Source organism: Apteryx rowi, unplaced genomic scaffold (assembly GCF_003343035.1).
Source record: "Apteryx rowi isolate R43461 unplaced genomic scaffold, aptRow1 scaffold_86, whole genome shotgun sequence".
Taxonomy (NCBI): domain Eukaryota; kingdom Metazoa; phylum Chordata; class Aves; order Apterygiformes; family Apterygidae; genus Apteryx; species Apteryx rowi.
The window spans coordinates 348899-358852 of NW_020451160.1; the positions used below are offsets into that span (position 1 = coordinate 348899).

Genomic DNA, 9954 nt, shown 5'->3' on the forward strand with positions numbered 1-9954 from the left:
GCCGCGGCAGCGCCCCGACGCCGAGCGCCGCCCCGCAGCGCGGCACGGAGGAAGCGGGGACGGGGGTCACGTCGCGGGTGGGCGGCCGGGGGGGGGCCCGGCTCCCACCGTGCTGTCACCCACGCGGCCGGCACCATGCACCGGGGCACCAGCAAGGCTCCGCACCGGGGGCTGCTGCCCAGGAGGCATCTGAACCTGCCCGGCTCGACCGGAGGCTCTGCAAACGCATGAGGAGGTCAGAGAAACACCCTGGGCTTGCCTGAGGTTTCGCCCGGCCGGGCCGCCCTGGYGTGCTGGGTGCTGGGTGCTGGCCGGGCGGTTTCATGCTGGCCGCGGTCCTGGCGCTGGCACAGCACCGAAGCCCTCGCTCACGCTGGGAAGCCGGCAGCAAAGCAGCGCGCAGCCGTGCCTGGCCCAGCTCTTGCGCATCGCGTCCAGTAACGCACAGATCCGTACTGGCAGCGGGGACTGAGCCTGCTGGAGACCCTCAACCCCCCCGCGGGGCTGAGCAGCGTTTAGCATCGCTTCTGCGTCTCTCCAACCCAGGCAAGGCAAGAGGAGTGGAGCGGTTGCCTGGAGAAATCAAGACGGAGCAAGGGCTGAGGAAGACTGTGGGCAGAGGGGAAGGTCCTGCCCCAGGCGGGGGGGGCAACCACTGGCTCTTCCCAACGGATCACCCTCATCCAGGTCTGTCATTAGCCCCGGAGGAGAGGGGAGATGTTGTCACCTGACCCAAGGCTGCCCTTGGTGTTTCCCAGATGGCACCTGCGGTACGCAGCAGGGCTCACCCCACTGGTACAACCAGCGGAGATTTCCAGGCGTGGGGTGCATGTCCATCCCATCTTTGGTGGCTCTTCATCAGGTATCTGTGAGGGTCAGAGAGGGTTTGAGGGTGCCAGGGGCATGGAGTGAGCCCCGAGAAGGGGATGGGTGTCGCTGTGGACCCAGCCCTGGGTACAGCACGCTGGGGATGGAGCTCAGGGTATCCCTGCCTGGACAGCAGGAGGTCACCAGCGTGGCTGGAGATGCTGTGGGTCCGTAGCTGCAGAAGACTGCGCTGCCCTATGGCTGCCCATGGCCCGGGTGCTGGTTGCTGACACCGGTTTTTAAGTGCAGCAGGACTGACGTTACGCTCCGAGGGACTGTTGGTCTCCAAGGGGTCTGGCCTAGCCCAGGAACGATCTTTTCGCTCAACCCCACAGCCCTGCTGCGGCCGTGGGATGCCCTGCCAGAGATGGTCCCGGAGAGCATGAGCGACTCTCCATGGGACCTGCTCCCGTGCCCCATACCTGTCCATGGGCCTCCATGGGGTGTCCCACCCGGCTGCCCAGCTCCAAGCAATGCTCAGGAATGGTTCCTTTGCAAAAGCTGGAGGGTTGAAGGCCTCCTGGGCCAGGCCTGCCGCAGAGGACCCGCAAATGGCAGAAGGAAGTTGGGTTTCCTATAGATGTGACCCCAACATCCTTAAATCTCTGCCCAGCACTACTCCTAGGGCCTCCCCAGCACCCCTATTGCAACGCCTGCGCCCCAGTCCCTCCCTTCGCCTCACCYGAGCCTTCCTCCCCCCCTCAGCTCCCTCAAATGACCCCTGGTTGCAATGCTGGTTGTGCGGCTTCGCGCAACGTGGGGCCGATGGGCCAGCTGGCAGCCGGCACGACGACAACCTTGAGCTCACGCCTCGGGGAAGACATCGGTTTTCACACTTAGAGGAGTTTAATTATCTTTAAGCCCTCCGTCCCTCTGTAAACCGAGGGAAATGAGCCAAAAGTTTCCAGGAGGGAATGGGACTACCAGCTGGATAGATAACGCCACGGTGGAAGTCTTCTTTCCCTAGGATGACCAGGCTAAAAACGGTGGCGCGGTTTGGAGCAACACACTTCCAAAAAAGAMTTCCCTGGGTGCTAGCGCTTGAAAGAGATGGTTAAAGACGGAGGTGGGAGAAAACCCATGCCGAGCGACCTGCTGCCTGATGCTTTCCGCTGGGGAGCCAAAGCGCCCGCAGACAGCAGTGGGGAGCCAGTTCAGGTTCCCCCACACTGATTTTTGGCGAGATTTGGGTACGCCACTTCCCCGGCCGGCTGCTAACGAAGGGCCAGCGCTGCCATGCCGTGGTTCAGCGTTTGCAAACAGCCCCGAGGTCCTCGGCAAGGTGTCCGTGGGCGGAAATAGCTGCAGGCTTGGGAGCGCGGATCCGCGGACCTGCCTTCAAAGTGACTAACCGGCTCCTGATTTCCGCTCGGGAAGGCACGGGACACRGGGAGAGGAAATGATATCAGCTGGCAAACTGCTCGCGGCAGGTTGTTTTGGTCTCTGTCCTCGATGCTGCTGCATCCCCGTGCCGCAGGGATCCCCTTTGCCCTGCCTGGCCTGGAAGCAACACCTTAAATAGGAGTCAAAAGCCCGGACGGTCTCCGCTGGCTGCGTCACCCATCCCGATGCCGCGCCGCCCTCGGTGGGTGCCCGCTTGGTGCCACACCAGCCCGGGGCTCACTGCCAGCTCCGTGCAGCTCCCTTTGCTTCTGCAAAGCCCCCAACACTGCGCTCATCCGTGTCGTATCCGAGTGCCTGGGCAGAAGCCCGTGACCCAACGGATCTCCCGGCCGCTGCTTTGCCCCTTCGTTCTCCGGGGCCACCGGGTTGGTTGGACCCGGCCCCACATGGATGCTACTCGTTAGCGTGGAGATGCAATGTTTAATGCAGACGTGGGATTGCTTCCGTCACAGCCGGGTAATTAAGGAGATTTCTTGTAGCCACCCACAGCGGGACGGATGCAGGCCGGTATCCCGGGGAAGGCGCTCGGGTCCTCACCAGGGCTCATCTCCCAGCACCTGCTCCGTCGCCCGAGCGGTGCGACACCGGGTCCGAGCCACACAAGCAGAGCGGAGCGGTTTTATCCCTGCTGCTGAGCACCCTTTCCCAGGCCACGACAGCCCGGGGGCCTCAGGGACTGGATGCGGCCACGATGCRGATGGAGGGAGAGGGAGATGAGGCTCCTTCTTCCACCCTGCAGAGGGTGGGAGAAGGCTTGTATGTCCCCGGCTCTGCTCTTGGAGCCACTGCCGTGACCTCTGTGCCACAGGCCCTCCGGAGAAAGCAAAAGATGCTCTGCATGTGGGGAAACCGAGGCAGGATCAGCAGGCAGGACCTGCCCCGAGTTGTGCAAGAAGCCAAGGGTTAAATATGGCAATTAAATGCCCCCTCCTCTCCTCCCTGCCCCCGGATCCAGCCGGTCCTCCCCGAGGGAGCGGGAGCGTATCCGGGGCTCGGGGTTGTGCATGGGGGTCTCGCTCGCTGCTCTCTGCCGGAAGAAAGTGGAGGGGGGCCCGGCTTCCCCGGGGGCTCTGTGCAGCCGGCGAGCYGGTCCAACCCTGCGGGCTCCCCCCGCTGATGAATCCCAGCTCCAGCTCCAGCCTGAGACTGTGCCAGGGCAGAGCCGGGAGCTGCGCAGAGGACACGGCTCTGCTGCAAGCTGAACCGCAGCGTTTCGCTCCGCTCCGCTCCAGGGCCTGCAGCTCCCTCCCTCCCTCCCCAATCCCCGCACGCTCGCCGCTCTGCCGCCTCCGCCGCGAGCCGGCCGGGGCCGGGGGATGGAGGGGCCGCGGTCGCCCCGGATCAGCCTCTCCTAGCTCGCTCTCCTTGCTCAAGGTACATGTCTCAAGGTGGAGCCCGAAATAGCGCTGCGCCGCGGCGCGCTGCGCTGGGGCTGCCTGCAGGGCTTGGCAGGGGGACAGGCGCCGACTGCAGCAACGGGGACGGTCCAGGCAGCGCCTGCGGCAGCGGCCGAGGCGGAGGCCACCCCTTCCCCGGGGCAGGCCGGGCCTGGGGCGGCTGCTCCGTCCCGCTCGGGTGCCCAGGCGCGGGAGCAGCCCCCCGCGCGGCTCCACCGGCGAGATGCTGATGTGACGCAGGGGGACAGCACGGAGCAGCGAGGGGCTGGCAGTGACGGAGGTCTCTCCTGGAGGAGACCCCAAGGCRCAAAGGCAGGACAGGGGGTGGCAGGGTTTGGGTCACACCAGGTGACCAAGCGACCCAGTGAGGATCTCCCAATTTGCTGCAGGGCTCTGGCAAGTCACTCTGTCTCCCCTCTTTGCCTCTTTGCAGCCACGGCACCTACACGCCCAAGTGACCCGCGGGCAGTATAGAAATCAAGGCGATCCTGGCTTCACACGGGGACCAGGGCTTGTCCCAAGAGGTTTCTCCATCTCGGAGGAGATTAGGGCAGGAGCCCCCCAGGACCCGACCCCGCGCCGGGCTCTGGGCAGGTCGCCGCCTTCCCTGGCCTCCCCGGTGCACGCCAGGACCCCGGGGCTCACCGCAAGCCTCTTGGCAGCCCCAGCGAGCTGAGCTCATTCTTCCCAGCTGATCATTTACTCAGGAATGTTTCCGAGGTCAGTTCGCCACCAGAAAAATGCTCCCGAATGCCCAGCGAGAAGCTGCCGCATCTCAAGCGCCCGCCCCGCTCGCTCGGCCTAAAAGTCACCCCGATGACTAACCCCGSCGTCAGCGAGAGGGGGGCCGACGCGCCGCTGTTTGATCTCACTGCGTTCTCCGGGAAGCCAAATTTCAGGCTGTCGCAAGGTTCTCACCACTTCCCGATAGCGGTTTCCTGCAATGGCATGAACACGCGCATATTTGGGAGCTGAGTCAGCCCTGCAACGAGAACCACCTGGCCGGGCTCGCGCCGGCTGGGCTGCGGGAGCCTTCCCGGGGCCGACGGGCCCCCGGGCGTCAGGCTCGGCGTCTGCGGGGCAGAACCACCCAGGAGGGACGCAGCGTCCCACCGCGGTGCGCTGTCGCTGGCCGGGATAGGATAAAGCGGGACTCGCTGCCGTAATTCTCATGGCTCTTCTCTTTCTTTGCTGGGTTGGGAATCGCGTGCTTCGGCCACCCCAGCACCGGGGAAAAACTTGTGAAGGAGAAAGGGCAAAACTTTGCCCGGCCCTGCAGGGGATGCGTGTCCTGCCCGCGCAGGACAGCGCCGACGGCTCGGCTCCTCGGCCATCCTGCGAATAAACCCTGCCGAAGCGTGCCAGTGTGTGCCGAGCGGGCCCACGGCCCCCCGCGTTATAAAGAAACACAACCTCCAGCCCCCCCCAACACGACTTGAACCCCTCTGCTCAGCGAATAACTCGGCATTGCGGGCAGCAGGCGAGCCTGAGCCCGGATAAGCCTTTTCAAAGGCGCTAAACCTGCTTAAAGCTGGCGCTGCTCCCTGACCCACCCTCCTAATCCTGCCCGGCTGATAATGGAATAATGAAGGGCTGCGGAGCTGAGCTGAGCTCCCACACCGCACCGCACCGCGCCGTGGGGGAGGTTTCTGCTGCTCGGTACGTGCTGCGAGCACATATATTAATTAGCCCCGTAAGTAAACACGGCTGCTTCTTTCTTCTCCTTTTGCCCGGCTGTAAAACCAGGTGTAACCTTCAGCCTGCCAAGCRCCTACAGCGCAACCGCTCCCCTTTCCAGGAGTAAAGGTTGCGGCACCGATAGCAGCCGCGATCTCTGCCCGCCGATCCCCGGGCTCCTCGGAGGCCGACGAGGCGCCCCGGGGGCCGCCGGGGTGCGGAAGGTGCCGAGCTCCCCGCCGGCGGTGCCAACCGTTCAGCCGGGCCGCGCGGGAGCCCGCGGAACCCGCAAACTCGTTGCAGCTCAGCCCCAGCGGCYGGGAAACCAAAGGGAGGTGACAACCGGGGCAGGATCAGTCCCCTGCAGAGCAGCTGGCCGCAAAAGAGGGTCGGCACAGCACGGGGGTCTGCATGTCCCACCCTGTCCTGGCCGTCAGCCAGCCCTCGCGTTACAGCCGCAAATCACAGCACAGCACTAGCAACAGTGACTGGCGTCCCCGGTGTATTAACGCCCAGGCTAACGTATCCCTGGGCCCAATACGATGTCCAAGGTGGTGGGTGTGAGCCGGGACATCTGGACAGATTCATCCAGAAGGGTCAGACTGACCCCAAAGCCTGCTGCGGCAGGGTGAGTCGCAGCCTGGGTGGGAAACAGCAGCCGATCAGGCGATGGAGCAGGTCGCTGGCCAGAGCCTGCTAAAAACGGGTGGGAAAACTCTGGAAGGAGCGAATCAGCCTACGGTGGTGCCCGGCAGCACCCGCGCCCACCCGGCTCCCGCAGCACCCGTGCCAGGCTGGTGTGCTGAGCTGCCAAGCGAGGAGCCGCCTTGGCGCTGAGCAGGGCTCCCGGGGGCACCACCAGGCCGCGGGGGGAAGGTGCAGAGCCGGCTCCAGGTGGGAAGGGGTTAATCAGCCCTGCTCCAGCRCACCTGAACCACAGGGAGGGAAGGGCCTTAAAAGAGGAGGGCAGCAGGGTAGGCTGGGTGCAGGGGGTTGGGGTGAGCTGTAGAGGAGAGCCTCTGTCCCAGGGGGCTTTGGAAGGGTGCTGAGCACCCTGTGATGGTGCTGTGGGCTGCAGGTATCCCTTCCTTCAGGCCTAGCCCTTGCTGGGACCCTGCTGCGCTGGGTCTCGCTCCTGGGGCAGGTACCCCTTGCTCTCCTCCACCCAGGAGCTGGGCTGGGGCTTGTCCCTGCTGCTGCCTTCTCCAGGGTGTCCCTGTAGGAGCCTCTCCTTGCTGTCCCCATCCTTTGGGGTGTCCCCGCTCCCCCGGGAGCTGCTGCTTCCCTGATGGGTACAGGAGGGGCCTTGGGAGGCAGCCAGCTTCCTAAACCACAAAAATAGTCTGTCTCCCCCCCCTCCATTTTTTTCTTCTTCCCTCCAGTTTCTTCCCTTTGAAGGATGAAGCCAGCAACTTGTGACAACAGAACTGCTGCAGCACGGATCCCGTGACCGCTGTCAGATGACTGTCRCTTGCAGGGCAGCAGGTTCCTGCACAGCTGCTGCTGAACGTGCATCGCTGCGCGGCACCGAGGGACAGCCAGGCCCCAGGCCGGGTAGCTCAGGAGCTGGGGGATGCCAGAGACGGGGGGTTTTGGTGGCCTGGCGAACAGACGCTGCTGATCCATCTCGGGCTGCGGAGTTATCGCTAGCCTGAAGGTCGGATTAGCGCAGCACGCCTGGCTACGCTGCAGCGAGCAATTTAAAATGCTGTCATCTTGGAGGCACGGAGTGAATCCAGGCAGCTGATCCTGTTAGCTCTYGCCTCGTCTTAACACCGAGATCTGGAAACAAGAGGGGCCACGGCAGTTGGGCTCTCCTCGAGGCAAGGCTAGAATAACCCTTGTGGGGACATGGTGGGGATGAAGGATCTTCACGGAACAGAGGGGAGTCTGAGAGGCACCAGGTGACCCAGCAAGTATCACACTTGGCTTTTGCAGCCTATGGCCAACAGCAAACCTGTTGCCTGCAGTGCAGGAGGGATGTCGGGTCAGGAGCTTTGCTGTGCAGTCGCTGACGCCTCTTTCTGCTTGGTCAAGGCAGACCTTGGAGTTGATCTAAGCGTCTGCTCCTCTGGTGAACTGAGCAATGTCCAAAACATCAGTATGTTCATGGACGCAACTGTGGATGCCTTCCTGCTCTGCCCCTCCGCTCTCCCTGTGCATCCAGATCACTGGTGACAAGTGAGCTGGGGATCTTCCTAGCATTGAAGGGATTTAACCTCTGGAGGAAGAGAAGAGGAGATCTTGGTTCCCAGCTCTGCCACTGACTCCCTGGGTGCCCTTGGTCAAGTCCCTTTGGCCTCTTTAGTTGGAAGAATAACCCTGGATCTGCCCCTGCAGCAAAGAGATGATGGCCATGCGGTGGCTCACCTCAACCCTCCAAGCCCAGGTACCAGCAAAGGCAACGGTGTAAATCCTGACCTAGTTCGAGTGCCGGCATGTGACTTCCTTCCTGCAGCCTGTTCTGCTGCGCTTGGCAGCCTGTCAAGGCAGAGCTGATGGCTGTGACGGGTGAGCCATGCTGAGCACCAGGAGCCTCATCCTGCTGTCAGAGCACACCCAACTACTCAGGAACTCTCCTGACTCAAACACCAGCAAAATAACTGCTTGGCTGGTCCTGAGTGATCCTCAAGGAAGAGGTGGGGATGGCTCAGATGCTGCAGTGACCAAAAAAAAAGCCACCAGATATGGTGAAGGGAGACAAAACTTTCCATCCCGGTGCTTGAGAGGTCCAATGCAATATATGGAGGAGGGGGCAATGATGCATTTGTATCTCCTCCGCATTAAGGATGCTGGTTTTTAATGAGGCTTGGAGAGAAACAGTGTTTCATGACCACCAGCACATGCCCTGCTTCAATGAAAGGGGACTTAGAGATGCTGCAGCTCCTAGCTAAACATCAAATTTTTCCAAAAGCAGGTATCCCCATAGAGACAACTGCCCTAACGGTGCTGTTGTGCCACCAAACACGGCGGCTGGCACGTACCAGAGCATCCCGGCAGCTGGAAGCAGGGAAGGATGCTACTGAATAAGAGATGTACATCCTCCAAGGAGTGCTGGAGAAAACCCACTGTGAGCTCTCTCCTCTTCTCCCCTTGTCCCAGGGCTGTGCTGCAATTCTTGGCATGTTAGCCAGAAGAAAATAGGCCAGCAGCTGATATGCTTCATCTTGCAGTGCCCTTACATAATGGCTTTCTTAGAAAACTGTCAGGAAAACCTCTTCCTGCAGGGCAAAGAAAACAATGCGGGGCTATCGCGGTGAACGAATTAGTGCTGTTTGCCTTCCCCACAATATGAAGTGCACTTTGTGTTGACCTTCCTGGGCCAAAAAAAGAGCTGTRAGACTGGGTTTGGAGCAGAAAGTTTATTTTCTGGTTAGATAAGTCATTAGTGCTTGTGCTTAAGGGAGACTTTGTCTACAAGTCAGGTCCCCCAAGATCCTCTGGGCTGACGTTGCATATCCACCTGAGGATGGATACAGAGAGCACGTTCGGCTTCTGCTGATCGCTCGTATCTCTCTGGCAGCCTCTCTGCTGGGAGGCTGAGACCCAAAAGCAAGATGGGGATTGCTGGTGACATGTAGCCACAAGGGAGACGTGCTAGGATTAGGAGGGGGAAGCCAACGACCGAGGCTGTTCTGCTTGGCTGCTTTCGTAAAAGATGCCAAGTGACGTCTTTCCCTGGGCTATCGGTAGCGAGGAGAGCGGGCGAGCAAGCCTAAAGGAAAACGAAGCCTGGGGCAGGCTGCCTGCCCTGTGGCACCCCGGCAGCGGCCTTGACGGCCTCGCACGGGCGCCGCGGCTGCCACGCACGGTGGGCAGCGCACGGCCTCCGTGTGCTCCTCGGGGGAAACCGTCCTCTCCCTGCTCGCTCCCCCCAAGCCCTTTAATCGCACCCCGCTTGTTCTTAACCGCGGCCAGCTGCCGCAGCCCGAGCCCTGCCCTCCAGGGAGGCCGCGAGAACGCGGTGCTCAGGGCTCGGCGACCGCTGGGGAGCTCTTCCACCCAAATTACCCCATGACGAAGCAACCCGGCCGACTGCAGGGCGATAGCCGGCCCTGGCCGGCTGCCTTCAAGGCGGCCCGCTGGCAGCCGCCGGCCCCTCAGCAGCGCCGCCACGGCCGGTCGCCAACGGCCGCCGCGGGCCGCGCCACGCCCCCCGGCTGCCAGCGAGCGGCACCAGAGCGCCCGCTGCGGCGCTTCCGTTGGGCCGCCCGTGCGGCGGCCATCTTGGGCTCTGGAAGTGAAGCCGCCGCCACTGAGCCAAGGAAGTGCCTCGCGCCGCCCGGCAGAGGGGGAGCCGGTTGCGGCGCGTTGCACCTGCCCCTGCAGACGCGGAGGCTGCTCCTGAGGAGTGGGGGGGTTTGCCCTGTTCTTACGCCCTCACCGCAGGTACAGGCGCTGTTCGGGAAAGAGATAATATCCCCCGCACACCCCTCCCGCCGTTATTCCGGGGGGGGGGGGGTCGTGCCCTCACTTAAGATGGCTGCGGGCGCTGGGGGGGGGCGGTCACTCCCCGCGGAGAAAATGGCCGCCGAGGGGAGCGGCGCTCTAGCCGCGCGTCTCTGTGGACGGCGCCGGGTGGCGGAACTCTCCTCGCTCTGTGTTGGGG

At 62.8% G+C, this 9954-nt stretch overlaps 1 protein-coding gene across 1 annotated transcript in view; it reads left to right on the top strand.

The window, feature by feature from the left end:
* The first annotated feature begins 9493 nt into the window (after window positions 1-9493).
* Window positions 9494-9954, top strand: part of PRPSAP1 (phosphoribosyl pyrophosphate synthetase associated protein 1) — a 32076-nt gene continuing 31615 nt past the window's right edge. The window contains exon 1 of the mRNA XM_026090511.1: window positions 9494-9734. The gene's annotated coding sequence lies outside the window, so the exon portion shown is untranslated. The remainder of the gene's footprint in view (window positions 9735-9954) is intronic.